General features: G+C 38.5%; 1 protein-coding gene across 3 annotated transcripts in view; it reads left to right on the top strand.

Annotated features, from left to right (window-relative positions):
• Positions 1–22302, top strand: part of tgo (Aryl hydrocarbon receptor nuclear translocator homolog tgo) — a 535800-nt gene that overhangs the window by 369199 nt on the left and 144299 nt on the right. The gene's annotated exons all lie outside the window — the stretch shown is intronic.

The following is a 22302-nucleotide window of genomic DNA, read 5'->3' as shown; positions in this document are numbered from 1 at the left end:
TTTTTGCTCTTATCTTTGTTATAAATCGTGCCTTATTATTATTTACTAATCCGCCTGAAATGTAACGCACTGCATTCATAAACTAACTTGTTTATTAAAAAATGGCAAGGCATGATTCCCTCGAATTACGTGGACATATTTAGGAATGAAATTAATATACAAAATAATTCATAATGCATGTTCTGCTTTAAGAAGCTTCTTCCCATTTAATGGGCCCAGTCGTGCAAACAACAGGAGAAGCAACCCTTGATTTCTTTTTTTATAGATATTATAAAATAGATCCATTTTGTAAATATATTTTGTGTCAGAATCAATGCATCATATTTAAGTTCATTTTTTATGTTTTATATTAATATTTAAGTATTTATTTAAAATATACTGTATTCTTACACAGTATTTTAAATTTGATCTTATATTTGTACTTTGCCTATTTATTTTTAGGTTTTATAAGGTGTTACTATCTGACATTGTAACTGGCTATCTCACCTGTAATGTGTTATTAATTAATTATTGCCGACTGGGCCAGCCGGGTGGGTAAAGTGCCTGCCTGGCAACCCAAAGGTCGCGGGTTCGAATCCCGCCTCGGGCTTGGATCAGAGCAGAAAATGCAAAAACTTTGAGTGGTGCAATATGGCCACAGAAGCCGACGCGCTAACAAAAACAAAATAATAATTATTATTAGAACAGAAGTTACTACTCGCACTGCTTACTTTCATTTCTATGATATGGGATGACCGTTTATTAAATTTCATATTAAAATACAAAAAAAAAAAAAAAAAAAATCATTGTTATTTATTCAACTGAATTAGGAGCACCAAGGATGAATACTGAAAACTTTTTGAATTTCCTTCGCCAATTCTTTAAATGCTCCTCTCCAGGTAATTCCCCAGTGGGAAAACGAGTACTTAGTTCATTTAAATCCTGTTAAAACCAGTTCTTATTTCGGATATTTTTCTGTTGTTCCCATGTCCACCTTCGTTAACACTCAGATTTTTAGACAAGATCTGGAATCCTGATTGTGAATAACCATGAATTTCTTGTCAGAAGCATATTACAAATTGTGCCTCCTAGGCATCGAATAGAAACCAGGATTTTTCTGTCGTTTTCTGTTTTACTTTTTTTTCTGAAAAGCTACTGACTACTGATCACAAATTCGTCTTACCATGGAATATTGCTCCTATATGTTAGGCTGGTGTCCCCAAAATCTCTTCAACTTATAGACTCTATCAAAAAGAGGGCAGTTAGGTCTGTTAATGATTCCTCTCCTACAAACTCGCTCCACTCCCTCTCTGCCACACAGACATTAACTTTTTGATCCATGCCATTTCCACAGATATTTTCAGGGGCACTGTTCTTCTGAATTATTATCTGTAATTCCATCCACTTCTTTCTTCCAAACTAGCCCGAATGCTCACGTGTATCAATACTCAACATCCGTTCACGGTCCAACTCCTCTAATATTTCTCCTTCCTCGATTTTCCTGTCTGTTCTTTGGCACAGCGTTCTTCCTTGTATTTCCTGAAAACTGCAATCTACCGAAATTCAAGCTAACATATTTTCTGTCTTTTCAACCTACACACGTTACTAGAGTACTACAGGTTTCTGTATGTTCTTATGTTTAGCTTTATAAAAAAAAAATAATAAAGAAAAACAAAGAAAAAGCATTCCTTCGTTGTTTTTTGTACTCCACACCCCTTACAGTAAGCATTTAACTTTATGCCTGTTTTGTTCTCTCGACTGAAAAAGGCGTTTACAAGAGCGTCATTTCCTAGTTTCGAAATTGCTTTCAAGTGGGCAATTTCGAATTGAGCTCTCAAGTGAGGCACAACAATCTGAAAAGATCTCTCCCGAAATGGCTTTGCAAACAAATGTTAACCGAAGTTTTGACCTACTAAAAGACCACCAGCAGTAATGGAGCGAATTAATTTCATTGGAAGCAAATTAATTTGAAAAGATCCATCTCCACGTTCTAAAACAACTACCTTTTTATATTCTAGCTTTGTTTGGTTAACAGTCATAAGAAGCCAGTATGTGGTGATTATAAAAAGGTGAATGTAACTGAATGTCTACCCTACCTATATATTAAATTCCAATCTTGTTTATTGTTTATATACTGCTGATTGTAAACGTTGCTGTTTCCCTGGCCTCCTTGACGGTGAAAGATCATTTTGCCTCTGCTGTATTCATCTTTAATTATAGCAAGCAAAGAATTATTTATTTAATCAATAGCGCTTCGCAGCTTCATCCATAACAGTCCTACCTCTCACGTCATTCATGTGGCTGAACAACTACACAGCTACACGACAAAATTAACAGAACACGTAGAAAACGTGGTGTAACTCGCGCAGCTTGCGATGAAGCCAGACAAAATTTGATATGGTGGTGTACCATAGAATAACGATGAAGTGAGGAGACAGCGAGAAACTTCGGACAGGTATAAGGGACATTTATAGGGGTTGTATAAGAATTACCAAAAAGGTCACATTACAGAAGTCGATACAAGGTGCTCGAAAATATGGTCACATCACATCAGTACGGCGTATGATCCCCTCCAGCGGCTAAACAGGCTTGACAACGGTGAACCATGCTCGATATAAGGATGTCATAAGATTCTGTGGGAACAAATCCCATTCCTCCACTAGCGCAGATCTCAGCTCACCTAGTGACTAAAGAGTTGGCTGTCGGCGTGCGATACGACATCTAAGGGCGTCCCCACATGTTCGATCGGATTTAAGTCTGTGATCGTGCTGGCCCCGGCAGTCGTTGGATATATTCAGTTGCAAGATATTCCTCCGCCACTTGACCTCTATGTCCAGTTTCGTTGTCGTGCATTAAAAGAAACTCTGAGTCAACCGCACATCTAAAAAGTTGCACGTAGGGTTTGAGGACCTGTTCTCGGTGCCGCTGCACAGTTACGGTACCCCTATCAAAAACTTGAAGTGACCGTTTATCCCTATTCCGCCCCGCACGAGAACACCTCCTACACTGTAAGTGTCCCTTTCTCTGACGTTGGAGGGGTGGTACCACATTCCCCGGATGGAATAACGTTTAGAATCTCTAGACTAAAACGGGACTCAGAAAACAGAACTGTACCCCATTTGTCAGGGATCCAAGTCACATGTTCGTGGCACCAGTTTCGACGACCTCTTCGATGGTTTGAGGTTAATGGGATGCAAACCACTGGCTTCCTTGCGTAGAGTTCACATGAATTGAACCTTCTTAACACCGTTGGAACGCGTTGTAACACAATTGGAAATATTTTCACCTGTGGCCACAGCAACCGCAAGAGGCAGTGGATGACAAGGCATCGTAGGGTTTCGTCTTGCTGTTAGAGCCAGATAGCGGTCTGTTCTGGTTGACGTTGCCCTCTCGCGACCTTGGCCAACTTTTATTGTAATGGTTCCTGTCGCCTGAAACTGCTTCCATAGTGCTAAAACAACACTGCTTGACACATTAAGCCAACGTGCCACCTCCGCCTGCGACTGCCCGGCTTCAGGTCGCCGAACGGCCCACCATCTAAAAGGATCTCTTGGTGGGGAGGAGAGAAAGGTTACGCAGATGCAGAGTGATTAAAGTTAAGGCGTGGGGAATGTAAGAACCTTCGTAATATTTTAATTTTTTTTTTATTATTTGAATACGATTGTGACCTTTTTGGAACAATCTACTATGTAATCGATCATGGGTTGAATATCCTCTTCACCGAATTATAAGGTAGGATAAATTCAGGATTCCTCTGACTTCTTTTATTTTTAACTGTTGTAAAACCAACTGATAAAAAGGATATCAAGCCATTTAAATATATGCTGCAACACACAACGTTGGGGAAATGAGTGAAAGTGGTTAACGGCCCTGAATATCCAGATATCCGTTTTAAGGGGAGGCAGTCCTCTCTAGTACGACGATGATGAAGAATCATTATCAATGGTGGTTCTTTAGCTCACAAAGGAGCAATATGGCCTTAGTTGCTAATGCTCCTAAAAACCAAATAACAACAACAGCTCACGAATACGTGCAAAATTATAATCCACAATGATAACCTTAACATTTTGGAGTTTGTTTGGAATTTTAAAAACAGAAATGACTTAGCTTCGTTTCCAAAAGTAAACTTACTTTTGGAAACATCGTAAAACATCTACAATTAGCTTTCATTTTTATGTAAGGAAATATTTCCCGATTATAATCGACATATTCTCATTTTAAAGTGTAGTATTAGTGATTGCCAGTTTAAGATGTATCGTTTCACACCACGTTTGTCCAAAATGTAAAAAAAGGAAAATTGTCCGTAAATGGCTGAACCCATATCATTGGGTCCATCATATACATTTTCTTTGTTACTTTACTGATGTGTTCACTACAAAAGGCAATACTAACATAGCATATTTCACAATATGCAAATGTCCAGAATTAATTTTATTGGACATATTAAAGCATAGTTTTTCTTGTGTTGCCATTTCGCAAATTGCTAATACTGTTACAATTTGCACTTTTTGAAACAGCAACTGAGGTTTGTCCAGAGTTTTCCACTCGTCACAGTGAGGACAGGGAGCTTCCAGCAGGACTTTTCTTGCAAGTTCCTGGCCTTTCTTTGAAAGGTTGGTAAGTGTGAGTCGCACTATTTATCGTTATTTAAAAAACGATTAAATAACACTGTTGCCTGTGTTTTTATACGTTATTTTTAATCTGAAAAATGAGACAGTAATTGAAAAGTCCTTGCTGACTGCTATTGGTCCTGTCACATGTTCAGATATTTAGACTGAATATCCTTTATTATGAAAGATTCTCGTTGATTGATATCCTCTATGAAAGATTTTACTTGGTAGATGCAGTATCGAGTCTTTGATGACTTGACTTCTAATAAGAAGAAAACATTTAATACACTGTGCTCTTTTGCATAATGATATCGCTAGATCTAAGCCCTGTGTTCTCCGTATCTGTAAGAAAATCTCGAACAGAATTTATTATTGAAAGTTTTCTGCTAGTTGCTACTGCAATCCCAATAAAACCACAAGACAGTTTTTCCTCCTTGGTTAAATCAGCGACCTTGTTTAAATATTATTGTTTCTGACGTCATGTGTGATTTATTTATGTTTTTTTTATTCCTTTATTGCACCTACAGGTTCAGGATACTAAAGGGCGGTACAAGATACACTCTTCACAGCTTACCAAGATTTAACAAAAGAAAATAACATCAACTAATAAAAACTACCACCCGACAGAAACCCACAACTTTGAAACAGACTGGGTGACACTTGTCACTCGTGGAGAAGTCTGAGTTCTATTCTTGTCGACAGGAAGAATTTCTAAAGTCCTCTTCAGTCGAAGTGTAGTTAGCCGACCTCAAGCAGAGGGAGTAAAGTTTTTCAGCCCGCACAACATATAAATAGGCCCAGCAAAGACATAATGCACAATGGTACAATATGGTCTAAGTCGCTGATGCGCCTAAAACCCAACAACTTAGTGACACTTACAGTGTGTCACAATTACAGCTGCTCTATACGTAATAGAATATTTAAGAGTGAAATTTTTTCACAGTAGATATGAGTTAGCAACCCATGCCATTAGTGCCTGAGATTACCCCGAAGGGCAACACAACGATTTCGTCCACTTATCCCAACAAGGAATTGCAACGAAAGACGCAACAAGAACGCTCAGGCCTGCCTGTGTTTTAATTTAATTTGAAAGTGGACCCTCCCCCCAGTTGCAGCCAAGCACCCCCTCACCCCATGTGAGCGTATTTTTGCAAAATAACTATAGGTAGTTTCCTTACACTTAGACCCCTTCCCTCTCGCAATTTCAAGAATTCATCAGTTGCACCAGAGTGAGCTCGGTACACGAGTCCTCACCCGACAGTGAACCTGGCACACCACCCCGAAAGGTTACCGATCCCGCAGATAAGATAACACATAGAAGATAACTGCATGCACTGTTTTAAATGAAAAATTACAGTTTTGTTGGTCAACCTAGATCAACACGTAATAAATTCAAGTTTCGTATTATTTAAATTCGAAATCGTTGATCCCAAGTGGGTATAGAAAACGCTGTACTTGTACAAATAATCGGACGGCTAATTAACTCTAAACTACCACTGATAATAACCTTTGTAAGGTTATCGTCATAACGATGAGGATATATGTGATTAACAATAATTGGAAATTTAGCTTGAATTCATCTCGAATTTTTAATCAGTCACTGTAAAATATACATCTAACTTAATATTATAAAACGCAGTGTTTATTCCGATTTATCTAAAAGACTCTGGGTGAACACTGCGATCGCCCCTCCTAAATCCGCCACTGATTATTGTTCGAATTCGAATAATACGTATAATTCGTATTATTCGAGTAATACGAATTCGAATAATAATGTGCCAAATACAGTCTGCTGTTTTATTGCCTCAGCCTAACCACAAAACATAGTAACCATTTGGTGGAGGGAATTCTCAATTCTTAAGGAATAATCGCGACTACAAAGTGAAAAAAATTTCTTCGAATACAGTTAATTTCATGGCTGGTGAAAGAAAAATTTTAAAAATACAAAAGACGTGTCAGGGCATCTAAATGGTGCCATGATACGTCTTTCGGCACCAGTGCAACATAAAAAAAACTTCTATGATGTGCAAACGCGGGGATACATTAATACACGCGTTTGAGTTTATCGTGATTCACACTCTCGTGACTGCTAAATACGGTGATGTTCGTGTGTTTACTCCACAACTCTTCTAATCTTATGTGGTCATCCCAGAGTATAAACAGAAAATTTTTATTACAAGTAGGCCTAACCTAGCATGCCGCTGGGTAAGATTTAATGGAGTTAAAGTTAAATTTTTAAAAATATTTTCTTACCAAATTAAAAAGTATGAATTCAGAATTCGAATCAAGCTACATTTAGGTAGACTAAGTGGGAAAATTAAAATTCAAACAGTAAAAATAATAAATGAAATAAATAATCATAAAAGAGGGTTTCTTTCGAGAGAGGCACACTACTTCGTTATAAGGGATTTATACAAGAACTGTTTCTTTGTTATTAAAAATTACGTAACGACTATTGTTTGATATTCTTGAACAAAAAAAGGTATTTTATCCCTTTAGGTTGACTCTCATCTTACGACCTGTTGTAATTGTAAAACGGCGTCACTGGTTAAAGATGTATTGCAGGATCATCTAGACAAGACTGCAGCAATAATTCAGACACAGCATGTGCACGGGGAGATAAAGATAGAGGTGGTCAGAATGTGGGGTTACAGAAGGTGGACCAACAGGGAAGACAGTCCACCAAGCAGTATAGGTGAAGTTTAAAAATGCATGTTATGAATGTTATAACCACTCGTTTGATTACACATTTAGTATACAAGGTAGTCATCTTACTTTACCGGGAGGTATACCGGATTCTGTGATTAACTTTGCCCGTGATATTTCGAATCATTGCTGTTCGAAGGATGCCATTAGTTGGTTATAGAAATCAAAAATAAGGGTCCGGTTTATTTAATCAGTATTTTTTTATTTTTATTTATTTATTATTTTTTTTTTTTTTTATGAAACCCCCAAACACGAGAGGTATTAGAAACTACAGTACTTAGTACTGTGCATGGGCTGAAGGTTGAGAAGATTAAAGAAGATACTTGCTTCCAGGTAGCAAGCCCAGCTTGGCATACCTGAAAGAATATCTGTGACAGCCTCAAGTTCCTAAAGTATATTCCCATTCCAGCGATATTATTGATATTACTCTGTTCAAGTTTTCTGTTAAAATAATCACGGAATAGTTAGGCGTTTTTCTTTCTTTTCTTATATGTCTGGATTTGATCATGTATAACACACTTGAAACTATTTTGTCCATTACATTACGTTGTGCGTGCCGCACCGTCAGCATCCATGCCCTCCAAGTTATAACAGGATGTATGCCACTGCACCTTGAGGTTGCACGTACAGGACTATTCCAGCGGTTAGGGTTCAAGTGCAGGATCTGCAGAGTTACTCTCTGCAGTGCTAACTCCTGGCCAGGGTAGGATGCTGGCAACCCGTGCAGGGTGTCGGATCACTGCTGGTACTCAATAGAGTGTGGGATCTTCATACTGAGCGCAGGGCTATTGGCGCTCACACATGGGTACCTGCTTCTGTGACTTTCACCCCCCCCCCCCACACTTCACCTATACTGCTTGGTGGACCGTCTTCCCTGTTGGTCCACCTTCTGTCATCCCACATTCTGACCACCTCTATCTTTATCTCCCCGTGCACTCACTCCCTCCCTTTTTTTTTTTTTTTTTTTTAACTTGGATTTCGTCCAGGAAGCTCAGACGACCCTGGTAGAGTCCAGAGAGAGAATAATGGGCAGCCTGTCTTACCTCCTAGTGGTGGGCAACGTAGAGTCCCACTAGGCCCCTGCGGCCAAATAGCCAGAGAAACAACAGAACCCAACACAATACTATGCACATACAAGATGCTACACACACTTCTGGCATTTACAGATTTCTGTATATTACTACACAAGGGTACTGATGGCGCAGTTGTGGGTGATCACCTGTGGCGCCTTGTCCTAAATACTATGCCACTACAATACTATGTTATCGTTGTGCTGCAAATGCATAAAATAACCTAATTTCCTATTTAAAAATTAATTCATTGAATTCTTGTTAATATAAACAAGATTCCTGATTGAGACTTTTCGAATGACAGTAATTTATCTTTGCAGATGCAAAACTCGAGGCCAATATCGTGAACGTATATTCAAGAACAGTTTTGATAAATAACAGATAGATTATTTATAGCAGTTGGTATCGGAAATTTATTGCATGATACCTTAAGAGATATTTCTTTGAATTGGAGGTTCTTTTGATGTTCAGTTTAATAGCTTGTCAAGATAAATCGCATTAGCCGTGTATGTTGGTGATGTGTACCTTCCCTGCACGTGCACAGTTCAGTGGACAAACCCAAACCGACGTAGCTACGTTCACATTCGAATCAAATTACATTTAGGTAGACTAATTGGGAAAATTAGAATTCAAACAGTAAAAATGAAATAAATAATCATAAAAGAAGGTCTTTTTTGCAAGAGGCTCACTGTTTAAATACTAAGACTGGATGATGTTTTTCAGTGAGTTCCATAAAGCTGTCTACTTCGTTAATACAGCATTAGCAAGATGAACCAAGGAAGCAACCTAATTCATTTAGTTTATTTTTTTATCTAAATATTTATCCACTTTCCTTTTAAAGAATGGAAAGTTTCATTAATTATCCAGCTCCTGAAGATTAGGTGGGAACTTGTTGCAACGGCTATAGTTACTCTTGGCTATAAGCAGATTTTTAAGTCCCTTTGCATCGCCTTAGAAAGAGCAAAGATTTTTATTCCATTTCCCACTGTATGGTTTACTCAGCCCTTTAATTCCTTAAATACCGTGATCAGATAACTACATAGATGCCTGGTTTCCAGACTTCGTAATTTAGAAAACTGGAGTCTCTTTCTTACCTTTTGCCCCCGTAAGCAATCTCTTTACCTCTTCCATCAGAGGTCCACATCTTTAGCGATTGGATGAATGCCTACAAGGAGAATTGTGAAAGCAAACATTGAGTACAAACTGTGGGTTGAGCAAGCTGCCACTGTCTGTGTAATTTGAGAAACTATTCGTAGACTCCTGCGATTTTTTTTCAGGAATTATAGAACACTTCTGGTTTCTTTGAACCAATTTTATCTGGGGGAAAAAAATGCTTCTGTTAAAACAGAAAGTTTCATTCTTGTGTTTCTAGATTAGGAAAATAAAGAAGGGAGGAGAGGGAGAAAAAAACGAAAAATCTGAAACTCGTCCGTTTGACATTTGGCCTGGGGGAAATCGCAGGTCGTTAAACAGGACTTCCCAGGTGTGTTGTGGTCACCTGCCGCAAGTCTGGTCGCCCGAGCGTAGAGTGGCGTCCGGAATTATTGATGTGCTCACTCATTACAGGCAGTGACGTGGCATGGGAACCAGTACACAGTCGTGATTGGGCGGGGAATCTGCCTCGTGTGCTGCCCTGCCCCGCCGCCAAGTCTTGGCGAGGAGTATAAATCAGAGGGAGTAGATGCCAGCTTCTAGACCGTCAATATTTAATGCCATACATCTCGGAATGCGATCCCGCCCCGTAGCGGAATAATCAAATGGACTGCCGCACACAGCAGTTTGAGGCGGCGACGGCCAGGCCTTTGGGCATCAGAAGTGTGTGGATTTTGCTCGCACACGCAGTGGCACTCTGCTTGCCATTCTGCCGTAATGGCCGCCACATGACGGCGCAACTCCCTAGGGGGCGCTAACTTCTGGCGTCGGCTCGATATTAACCGAAAATCTGGCGCGCTCATTCCTGGGAATTTATTTCGGAATAACGTCGTGGGTGCTTTAGTGTCTGTTTGATGGAAAGGACTAGGTGTAACATGGTTAGCGATATTGTGAAGGATGCGGCACAGATGATTGAAGATAATGGGCGACGTAATACGGAGCGTGGCGCGCGCGTTTGACGACATTAGGTGCTGGTCGCTACCGTAATATGGTAGAAATGTTACCTTCTACTTGGCATATGGCTGCAAATCATAGCCGATTCCGTTTTAATACCATTAGGTTATGGCTGCTAAATGTTACCCTGCTGAATTGTGGAATAAGAAGCTTGATCAATAATTTATAGGCTCTGCGCTCCACTAATGCATCGGAAAGTGATCGTCGGGTGTGTCACGTTTCTAAAGTTCGGCCTGTGTTGCTGCTGCTCCTTTTTTATTGTATAAAAAAATAATCTCATAGAAATTTCTCTGCGGCGAATGAATTTCTCAACTTCTTGCTGCAGAACTTTTAGCATTTGCGTCATTGTGCCTGGCTCGCGTTTATCAATTTTTTGGAGAACTTTCGGTATAGATCTTTAACGATATCCTTGACAAGGGAGGCCAAAGATTAATTAGATCCATTTCGTTGCTCTTAATCATAAGTAGGATAAGGTGTCTCAAAATATGTACGCACTTTAATAAATTACCCCTGTGCATGCTACTTGTATACCTTGGAGAAAGAAGATGTGTTTAATGGAAAAAATGATACTTTGTTTCATGGTTCACAGTTGTAAATTGTTCAACGTCTAGCATCCAAGCTCTTTTAACAATGGGATAAGCAGAGCGAAACACTTGTGCACAGCTTGTTCCAGGAATGGGGCACTACGGACAGGGTATTAAAATTACCATAAAACTGAGGATACGTTGCTCCACTTTTCTGATATTTCTTGCTTTATTAGCGAATCCATAGCTTCGGCAATGATAGCACTCTACATTCCACCTTCCAGTTCGAGAAACTTGTCTGCACAAATAATTCCAACTTATCGAATAGCCACCACTAATTCCTTAAATACCCGCGTCCAGGTAATTCTCTAAGTGGGAAAAGAAAACTCAGTTAACTTAAATCTTTCTAAAATTAAGTGCTGTTTTATTTCTTGCACAAAACAGTCTAATCCTCTTATGCTCATCTTCAATGATACGGAAATTTCTAGACAAGGTCACGTTGGGATTAATATTGTGAGTACTAGTCACACTTGCTTTTTCTGAGCACTCGAGAATTTTGCTTTAAAATTTTTCCAGGATTCTTTGTTGACGTTGACACGAATCCCGCGAATTCTCTCTAGATGCCTTAGTCGTAGTAGTAGTGGCAAATGGTGAAAGAAGCTAACTTATATACACTGGTGTTCAAAGAAAGTGCATCACCTAGGAATTTCACATTTCTAACCTTTTTCGCGATGGTATGTTACATTAACGACTAGCATAACAAATAGAAATATAAACAAAAGATATTTATTAATAGTTAAGGCATAGCTAAGTAATTTCGACAGGTGCTCTAAAATATTCCAAAATGAGCATTTGCAACCTTTATACAATAGTTTTGGTAAACACGACAATTATGGCTGAAATGTTATCAATAGCCCTCAGTTTGCTTCAGTTTATCATTTTAAATGGAAAACAAAATGAAAAGTTCACCAGGTGCAAACTAATATTTAGTTGAACCGCCTCTGGCCCTGATGACAGCAGCACACCGTCGAGGCATTGACAAGATCAATTTCTGAAGATAATCAACTGATAGTTCGTGGTTGCAGACACGAATTATGGCTTCAAGTTCACGAAGGGTCTTTGCTTTCTTTCTGGCAACTGCAGATTCCACACAATACCAACAGTTCTCTATAGGATTCATGTCCGGGCTGTTTCCTGGCCAGCTAAGAGTTGTAATGGACTGTTCTTCCAACCATTTTTTCACCTGTAACAAATGTAAACACATTACTGTCGAACCTCTAGAGCAGATATGAAGCTAAAGTAACTACAGAAGTGCTTACACTTTTCGCCTGATGACAAGGAGCAGAGTCATCCTGAAAGATGCAGTTACTTGGCAGGTTGAAATGATCTCTAATGGTTGGCAGCAGTTTGCCTTCCAATATAGCCAGATATACATTGGCATTTACGGAACCTTTTATAAACTGCAGGTGATACGAAATGCACCCCCATATCATTTGGCTGGTAGGGAATTTCACTGTAGACACCATACAGTCTGGATGGTATTCTTCACCGTGTCTACGGCGAATCGTTTGTCTCCCATCAGAGCCATGCAGGTTGAATTTCTTCTCATCCGAGAAAATACCTAACTTCCACTGCTCGGGGGTCCATTTTACATGCTCCTTACACCAAATTAATCGGACCTTTATCTTTTTTTGTGTGAGAAGGGGCTTCTTCTTAGGACGACGGGCTACAAGTCCATTTTTGAAGCGTCGTCTTCTGACTGTTTCTGCACTTGCTACCACTCCTATATGTTTTTCCCATTCTCTTTTCAGCTCAGACGAAGAAGCTTTACGGTTTTTAAGGCATAAGCGCTTCAAAACGCGCTCCTGTTTTGGCGCAGAGACTCGTTTGTGTCAGGTTCCTTTTTTCTATCAGCAGAACTAGTAATCTTGAGTTTGGAAAGAAATCTATTCACTGTCGACTGATTAGAAGACACTCTATAAGCAATATGACAGGAAGAACATCCTTCCTCATGTAAAGCAACAATAACACTCTCTTTTCGCGGCGTCAATACACGTAACTCGCAATCCTGACACAAGCGAGGAATGACTACAACTCTTGCAGAGCGTGCTTATATAGCTGAAAGTAACAGCTGATGCAATATTACTTCCTCACCTACGCGTGTCAGTCTTATCTTATGCAATATGTAAGAAATATTGCCATATACTTACGTTATTCGGACGAAAATTACAATTTTAAGGGGTGATGCACTTTCTTTGAACACCAGTGTAGCATCAACCAAAAAAAAAAAAAAAAAAAAAGTACACACTTCTTCCATCCATACCCTCCAAAAATTTGTTTAGTGCTTTCAATTTATTAAAACCATCCACTTCCACAACAACAAATGGAAGCCTTTTCCAACAATCATCCACACGCCGGCTGAAGGCAAACTTCCGCACATCTATCCTACAAACATTCTTCATCAACTTGAATTCATGCCCCGTCAGGTGTGTAGCAAGAGGAAGAACGCCATTCACATTCAGCTTTCTCAATCCATTCAAGACCTTAAACACCTCATTCAGATCACCCCGCGGGTGCCTGGTCTCCAGATGTTGCAATTTGCAGAACTGAAACCTTTCTAGGTAAGAGTACCCTTGGTTCCATTCACCAATCTGGTTGTCCTTATCTGCACCCGTTCCAGCAGATCTATATCCTTCCTAACTGTGCTGAGCCTTCATTTTTAAAGTGCTTCTACACTTTAGATTGATCGGTATCCATTTCAAGCTAGGATAAAATAATTTATTCAAATAATAAAAGAGTAATTGTTGTTGTTGTTGTGATAGGGTTTTAGGAGCATCAGCGACTAAGACCATATTGCTCCGTGTATATTGTCTGTAAATTGCGTGTTCTGAGGTCAATTTTCTGTTTGCTGGACGAAAAACCCGAGTTTCCGAGAGAGAGAGAGAGAGAAACATACTAACTAACCCTTGCCTGAGACGACTAACTGAGTCACGTTGTGAAAAAGGCCCATACAAAATTCCTCACATGATCTTTTCTAGCCGGTGTTGAGAGGATGCCGATTCTACCAACTGTGCTACTTATGAGGGCAGAGCCTAATTACTACAAAAAACTTAAGACATTTAACGGGAATGAAGATCAGAACTGCTGCTTAGTCACCTAAAGAAAATTGTACTCTCTCTCTCTCTCTCTCTCTCTCTCTCGTTTTGATTGGAAGGAGCTAAAGCCCAGCAGTGAGCTCCCTTGGCTGAGACGGCTCCTCTTCGTTAGTGGAACTCATGTATGCCTAAGTATTAATAAACTCCAAAGAAAAGGAGTAGAACAATCTCACTAGCTTTCAGTGGCCATTCGGTCATTCGCATTTGTCTTGAATTTGCTGCCACAACTACATAATAAACAAAGTTTTAAAGTTCAAGGGATTTTAACCTGTGAGGCCACAAATTCAAATCTGGCGACCTTGGCCGCCACAAAACTCAGCACTCTTCATCATGTTGTATAACTTCGCTATGCTCACTCGCTGGACATTATTTATTGTATAAAGCGGTACCTGCTAAAGTTTCGCAACCCCTCTAGTCAATTTAGAGAATTACAAAGCACTCCCCCCCTCCTTGCTTGCCCATTTGCAGGGTGGGAGGACCGTAAAAAGACAAAATGTAAGTAATAACAATAATAACTAGAAAAGAAGAAAATGCATACATATAGGAAACAGTTCAAAGTCCAGGTTGAGGTTTTCGTCCAGTCCGAGGCCCTGCGGAAGATAGAACTGCCAGCACAAGGAGCTTGAACTGTAGAACCACGAACTGCACAAGGAGCTGGAGTTGCAGTGGATATAGCAAACTCATGTCTCCATCAAAGCAAAGCCGTTCAGTACGATTACACAGACCTCTAAATAATCCAGCACTACACCATACCGCATTACCAATCCAAGGCTTCCAGATGCAAAAGTGTCTTCCGCCAAACAAATATAGTAGTTGCGAAGGCTTGGAAAGCCAAGAAGTTTTCCTGTTTATCAAGTGGAATCGTCGCGCAGCCTTCTACCATAAGATTGAGATTACTCACTCGAGATACCAGTTCAACTCTTAGATCGCTATACTCCTCACAGTTGTACATAATATGTTCCCATGACTCCCTTTCGCCACAGTGGCAACTAGATCTTTCAGTGATACTTAAATCGTGCAACTTTGCATTAATCGAACCATGACCAGTCAACAGAAACATAGCTTGTAAGTTTGATGCAAACCATTTAAACTTTATCGAGGCTGGATTTCTTATATCTGGGAAAAAATTTTGTGTAATCACTCGCAGGACAAGTGAAATTCATTATCATGCATGAAGTTATGATTCGATCAAGAAGGTACCTGTGTGAACCCTAGTAGCCGTTATTATAACATATGTCGTCCTATGATTCGACCTTCGACTATTGAAAATTCCACCTGATGAGTTATCTGTTGCTGCACGGAGGTTTTTCTGCATTCACACACGTATTTTTGACTTATTTATTTATTTATTTTTTTTTGTATATAATTCCAGCTTTTGTTAAACCGCCTCTTAAAAGCATGTTTTGTAAGCATTCTAGCTACCTTGCTAGCATCACAAAAAAAAAAAAAAAAAATCACCAAAACCCAAAATTGTAAATTTTCTTATATCGCCAAAATTCTTAAATTCTGTTTGTCAAATTTTCACGCTATTTGTGTAGGAAACGGAAAAGATCCAGGGGACACTTTCAAACAAAGAGAGAGAGGCATAAAACACCTTCACTTTTTGCTTGAAATTGGAACAGTAAATGAAATGTTTTTCAAACAGACAAATGTGAAAAAGCGTCATTTAATTATATGCAGTTAGTACCACGTCATTATTGGCAGCAGTTTTCCACCTGTCACCCTTTCTTAAACATGGAATTTAAGATGCAGTGAATATTTTAGCTGCATGAAACATCGGCTTCCGAAAGATGTAGGAAAATACTCCCCCCCCCCTTTTTTTTTTTGGGCAACATTAATTTTTACCTTGAATCGTACTTAGGCAGACACTGGCCTTCATAATATGGCTACTCTCCCCTCCTCTCCCCAGAAAAATTTCTGGTTTAGGCATTACTAGAAATACTACTTATCGAATACGATTCGTAGTATTTCTAGCGATGTACGTATGACACCCTCCTAGACCCTGAGATCAACGAGAATTTTATTCTTGGATATTTCCTTAAAATTTAAAAACCTACTTTAAAAGAATATCACACGATGTTATTAATTAATCGTTTAGACTCTGTAAACGCATGCATTTGTCATTACAAAATATACCGAAATTCTCATTTCTGGCTGCCATAAAGATATCAATCATCCTGAATTAAACTCGTAAACTGCCATAAAGAGAGGGGGGAGGAAATGTCTAACAGTCACGAAATAAGATTTCTATTCCATGGTTGGTGGTTTCCCTTGTTAAATGTTTCCAATTCATCAGTTCCTAAGAGTATATGTGTTCTTAACATCCAACAAAATCGACCATTTACCTACAGGGTTAGATCTGAAGATTAGTTAACAAAAAAAAAAAAAAAAAATCCCCGCTAAATACAACGTTGTTCAAACGTGTAGTGCTATTATCTTGGTTAGTTTGTCTGTCGGCCCACATTGTGTTTGTGAACAGGGCGCTATTCCCCTCCTTTCTCTCCTTTTCCCTTTCCCCTCGCCGACTCTCCCAGCGCTGGGAAACGCACACACGGCCTGCCATGAGGTTGGATAAGTGCAGCATTAAACGGCGATATGGCTGCTGCTCATAACAAAGGAAGAAATAGTCGAGGTAATGATTTTATCAGACTGCCCCATCAATCTTCTGCCAGAGCTGAGCCCGTCACCATGGCAACTAGACCGAGGCGCGCACGGTTGTGTGGGTAATTATTTGGTGTTCTATAGCTGAAGAAAAGGGAAGCCTTTCGCGATCGGACGGGCTGTTGACGGGGAAACTTGTCCCTAAACTCCGTTAACCCTGGTATTACAAGAAATGATTAATTGAAGTGGGACCTGCTGTAAAAAGCAATGGGAAGTTTGTGGCCTCTGACCATTACACTCATTCTGTGTTTTTTTTTTTTTTTTTTTTTACTTTTTATATATTCCACCCCCCCCTACCCCACTCCTCATAGCATGCACTAGCCGGTGAGGGAATTTCACTCAAGCATATGCCACACTGGGCGGTTTCATGTTACATTAAAGGCAAAATTGAAAGTTCATATTTCTAGCGGCTGCCGCACAGAAGGAAGAACATTAAAATTATAGCATTATAGATAATTCCAGTTAGCACATTAAACTAACATGCTAACACAATAGGTGACAGTATATATATATACTGTATATAATAAATATGGTATTAAAATATAAAACATAATTAAAGTTGATTTTTTCAGCTGGACAGCGCCATTTCTCCTCAAAGCTACGCAGTGGGAGAATTTATATTACTGGCGGTAACTCAGATAAAAATACAGTCGGTCCTCGTATAACACGTGTTTGCATTACACGAATTCGATCATACACGATTTATAAATAGGGGAATGTTATCTTATATAACACGAACCGAATTCGCTTATACACGATTCGCCTTTGTGTTTACAAGAAATGGCAGTCGAATGCGGAATCACCCCACTGAACGCAACACGATAGGAACGAAGAAGATTCTGAAAATGTATTTATGTGTTTTATATCAGTGAAGGGGAAACACATTTCACCATAATAACGTAAAAACCAACACAATTCCAGCTATCGATATAATCGCAAATGCAATTAGATGGAGTTTACTACCAGTTTATAACAGATTCTACTAGCAGAAACGCAACTGAAAATTGTTTTTATTGTTTTATGGTAGTAACCCCCAGAAATGTGCTTTAGTAAAATGTGAGGTGTTAATTGTGTATCTCGGCCTTTACGGTGTTGTTTATTCAGTTGCTACACGCGCGCAGCTTTGTTTATGTGTATCAAGCGTGCTGCCTCGTTTGTAATTGTGCTTTATTCCCTAAAAATTAGTAAAATACTTAAAAGGTGTGAAAAGGAAGCGTCCTGGCTAAGACACTGCAGATTCAGAGAGAAAAAAAAAAGAAGCAATATCGATAAACAGAGGCGGACTGGGTCAAAAATTCTTACCCGGGAAAATTTGTAGTGGCCTCATACTACGGTTTATGGCCAAAATCACACCGGCCTCCGGCCCACCGTGGTTTCCCCCGTAAGGCTTATGGCCAGTCTGCTTCTGTCGATAGAGAAAAAATATGAAATTGTGAAACGCTTTGAGCGAAATGAAAGACCATGTGATATTGCACGTGCTACAGACCTAAATGAGGCAACGCGGAGAATTACAAAGAATGCGGAGAAAATAAAAACAACTTTCATAGCGGGAACAACTCAAAGTGTAATTAAAATCCATTAGATTAAGACACAAAGAATTAGAAGAGATGGAACGGCTGTCATCTCTTTGGATAGAAAATCAAACAAAAAGCAAGTTTACTTACGATAGAAGCAAAAGCATTAGCAATATTTTATTACGACTTACGTATTATAATTTATACTTACGTATTATAAAATACGTAAGTATTTTATTACGACTATTTTATTTAATATAATAAATTTTTTTACGAATAAAATACGTATTTTATCCGTAAAAATTCTTTTTTAGTATTAAAAAATACTAAAAATACTTTATTATAATATAATATTATTTTTATTACGTATTGTAATCGTTATAAAATACGTAAGTATTTTATAACGATTAAAATTACCCGATTATTTATTGTGTTTGGTAATGTTTTGGTTCCAAATGTGTGTTCAATCTTGGGTGGTCGGCACATAACCCTACTTTTCCCATAGGGCCTGTTGTTTATATTGCACGATTTTGCATTGCACGAGGGTTTCTAGGAACGCAACTATCGTGCTATACGAGGACAGACTGTATTACCAAATATTAATATGAACAACAGGGGTACGCCTCCAGGGGTGGGAAGAGGGGGATCAAGCCCCCACCCCTTAACCAAAAATATGAAATTAAAGAAAAAGAACGCAGGAGGCGTTAAAAAAAAAAACTCTAAAGCCTGGTCACCCTGCCCCCCCCTCTTACGATGATGCCTGTACCTGGTCGCCATTCCCCTTGCGATGATATCTGGATACGCCACTGGGGACGAAAATAATATACCATACGGGCATTCCAAACAACGCGCGGCGACTTACATGCTGGAATGTAACCACTGTATTTCTATGTAGCGGTGTAAACAAGCTTTGAAAACGTCGCGTTGAACGGAATTCGTGCAGCGTGTGCCTGTAAAACGCTGGAATGTATTTTTTCAAAAATACATTTATATATTTGAAACCAGACAAGCGGCCAACACCTTTTCAACTGAACAGCAGAGTGCTGCTGCTCTATCAACTAGTTACAAGGTTTGATACAGAAAACTTTGTTACCCAAAATTTTTGGCATTTGCTTTTCTGTACTCTGTTTATTTTGTATTTTATTTCGTCTAGCCAATATTTTAGCTAGCCGAAATACAAGCTAATGCAATAAAATAAAAATACATAAAACTGTAAGTACTGAGTCCTATTTTTAAAATTAACTATACAAAGTTAGAGTTTTCAAAATTATAAAATAGTTGATGTTGAAATGACCTTCTCGAGCACTTTAAATATTGCAAAGGCAAAGTTTGTTGTTTTAAAAACTTTGCCTTCACAATGACCACAAAGCAGTATATATTTGTTGAAATTGCAGTAGGATAAAATCACTGTCACTTGATTGGAGAGCTCTGGGTTTGAATCACATTATATACTGGAGGAGTTTCAAACAGGGCTGTGGTTGACTGATTTCAGTTAGTGGGGATTTTTGGTTAAACTTCAGAACAAGACTCTTATACATGGATCTTTGTGACAGCAAATGATGAGCTTATCTAGCTCTAGCCCATGCTTCACACTGAATGGATGATCTTTCCTTTGCGCAATTTTGTTTTCTGATTTAAAACAAGTGGTAAGGGTGTGGGTCATTTTCCAATAAAAATGTTTAGGGGTTCACCCCACACCAAAAAAAAAAATTATGCAAAGCAGTAGGAGCTAAGCTTATCCGCTACTCTCTGTGTTGCAAAGATCCATGTGTATGTACCTTGTTCTAAAGTTAACCGTTTTTTTTTTTTTTTTTCTCTCTCTCTCTCTCTCATGGGTTTTCTAGCCTGTGCAGTAAGGCCTAAATTTCTGATGCTCCTAAAAAACAAAAACAGCAGTTAACAACTTTGTAGCAAGTTGCCTTGATGTTGCACTATTTTCAAATAAATGGCTAATATGCTACTTATTTAAAGAGATATGACACTGCTGCAATTGCTTCTTTCAGGACTTGCTAATCTCTTGTCAGACAGCAGGTTGTCTCATAAATAAATGACAGAAAAAAAACTATTTAGCAGTGTCATTTGTTTTAAAGTTATGCAATTATGGGGCACCTTGTTATGACGAGCAAAGTTTTTTTTGCTGTGAGCAATTTATAACTCTGCGGTTGAAATCCTACTAATGCAGCAAAAATGAATTATGCTTACAATAGACAGTAAAAGAAATACTTACCTCATTTGTTTTTACAGTTTTATCACTTAGAAATGCAAAAAGCTCAAAGCTACATATTGACATCAGTAATATTTAGAGAAAAAAAAAAGTTAGAATACTTTTTCTTCACTGAAATTTATATGGGAAAAAATACTTAGAATACTCATAAGCATTGGATGTACTTGCCGACAATGATTTTTCTTTCATGATTTTACTTTTAAAAATAGGCAGAGTGCTGACACAAGCAATCTGAATAAAATCCATTTTGAGACTGACAGAAACACTTGTGTAGTGTAGTATGTTGTATTACATGTCTCTCTAGTTTCACACAATGCTCATACAGAAAATTTTTGCTACCTGCAATATGTTGAATGCCCATGTAGCATTGCCCTAAAAAGAAAAAAAAATGGCTTCTGTAATGCATATTAATATTTACTACTGTTCAAGCTAATTTTTTATCCTCTTTTGTGGCTTAAATGGAGGATAAAAAATATATGCCAAGTTATTTTATTTCACAGTCTCAAAGTGGGTGTTACTTTATTGTTTATCATAACCACTGAAAGCTAAAGTCAAACCAGAAGATGAATTTTAATGAACCAATGAATTATAAATATGAGAGGAATAACAATAAATCTGTCCCGAATGAGGTTTACACTTGCATTTCTATTGGATGAAAAGGGACCTGACTGTCGGCAGCATGGTGCAAGTGCATTATCTTTGGATTTCAAAGTAATACACAATTTTTAATATTTTCATTAATTTATTTTGGTGAACAAAAAATGTATTCCCCACATGTACCACCTTGCAAAATATCCTACCGGCACCCATGGACCTAATCATTTACCAGAGTCAAATGTGAAAGAGCTTGTGTACTGTATACAGTTCTTAAGGCCTCATCTTAGGAAGGATGTAGAGCTTCTGGAACGAATACGGAGAAGGGCAATGAGATTAGTGAGGGGAACAAGGGAATGTTCTTACCAAGAAAGGCTTAAGTTCTGATGAGGTGTATAAGGCCTTGAATGGTTTGAGCAAGCTCAATGCTGATGGGATTCTTCCTCTAGCTCAGGGCCACACATGAGGGCATATAAATTCAAATTGAGGAAAGACAGTTGTAGAATAGATGTGCAGAAATTTGCCTTTAGCCATAGGGTGGTTGATTGCTGGAACAAATTTCCATCTGCCATTGTGGAAGTTGCTAGCTTAAATAAATTCAAGCAAGAACTAGACAAAGTTTTGGAGCAAATGGATAGGTGAAATGGGAAGGGGGATTTTTTTGGTGTATAAGCTTGTATAAGCTTGCTTTCTAGCATCATATGTTTCTACTAATGCTAATCTCATAACACAGCCACATTATAAGTGGATGTATAGACTAGTTACTGTCTTTTAAAAAAATTATTATTGCCATTGTTATCCTATTATCAGTTGCTCAGAGAATTGTTCTTCCTCTATACATGCAGGATCACTTCGATCCCAAGCACATGCTTTTGAAAAATCAGCAAAAAAATAATTCAAAATGACTCACTTTTTTTTGATGCTTCCTTTATTTTCGATCTTTTCTGAACACAACAGAAAAATCCATTTTTTCTAAATAAAACATATTTTAATTAATTTTCGAAATCAAAATCCCTTTAGATGTGTCAGCAAGCGAAATGCAAATAGAAAAACCTATACACTCAACAAATGCATGCACGGGAGCACTGTTGGATGAAATGTGAACTGCACATCAACAGTTTTATTTCAGAAAACATCAGTGACACAAAGCCAAAGATTA

The sequence above is a fragment of the Mastigoproctus giganteus genome, chromosome 1 (genome assembly GCF_048544385.1).
Source record: "Mastigoproctus giganteus isolate SK-2022 chromosome 1, ASM4854438v1, whole genome shotgun sequence".
NCBI lineage: Eukaryota > Metazoa > Arthropoda > Arachnida > Uropygi > Thelyphonidae > Mastigoproctus > Mastigoproctus giganteus.
Note: the sequence above shows the minus strand (reverse complement) of the source record. Positions and strands in the feature narration are given on the sequence as shown.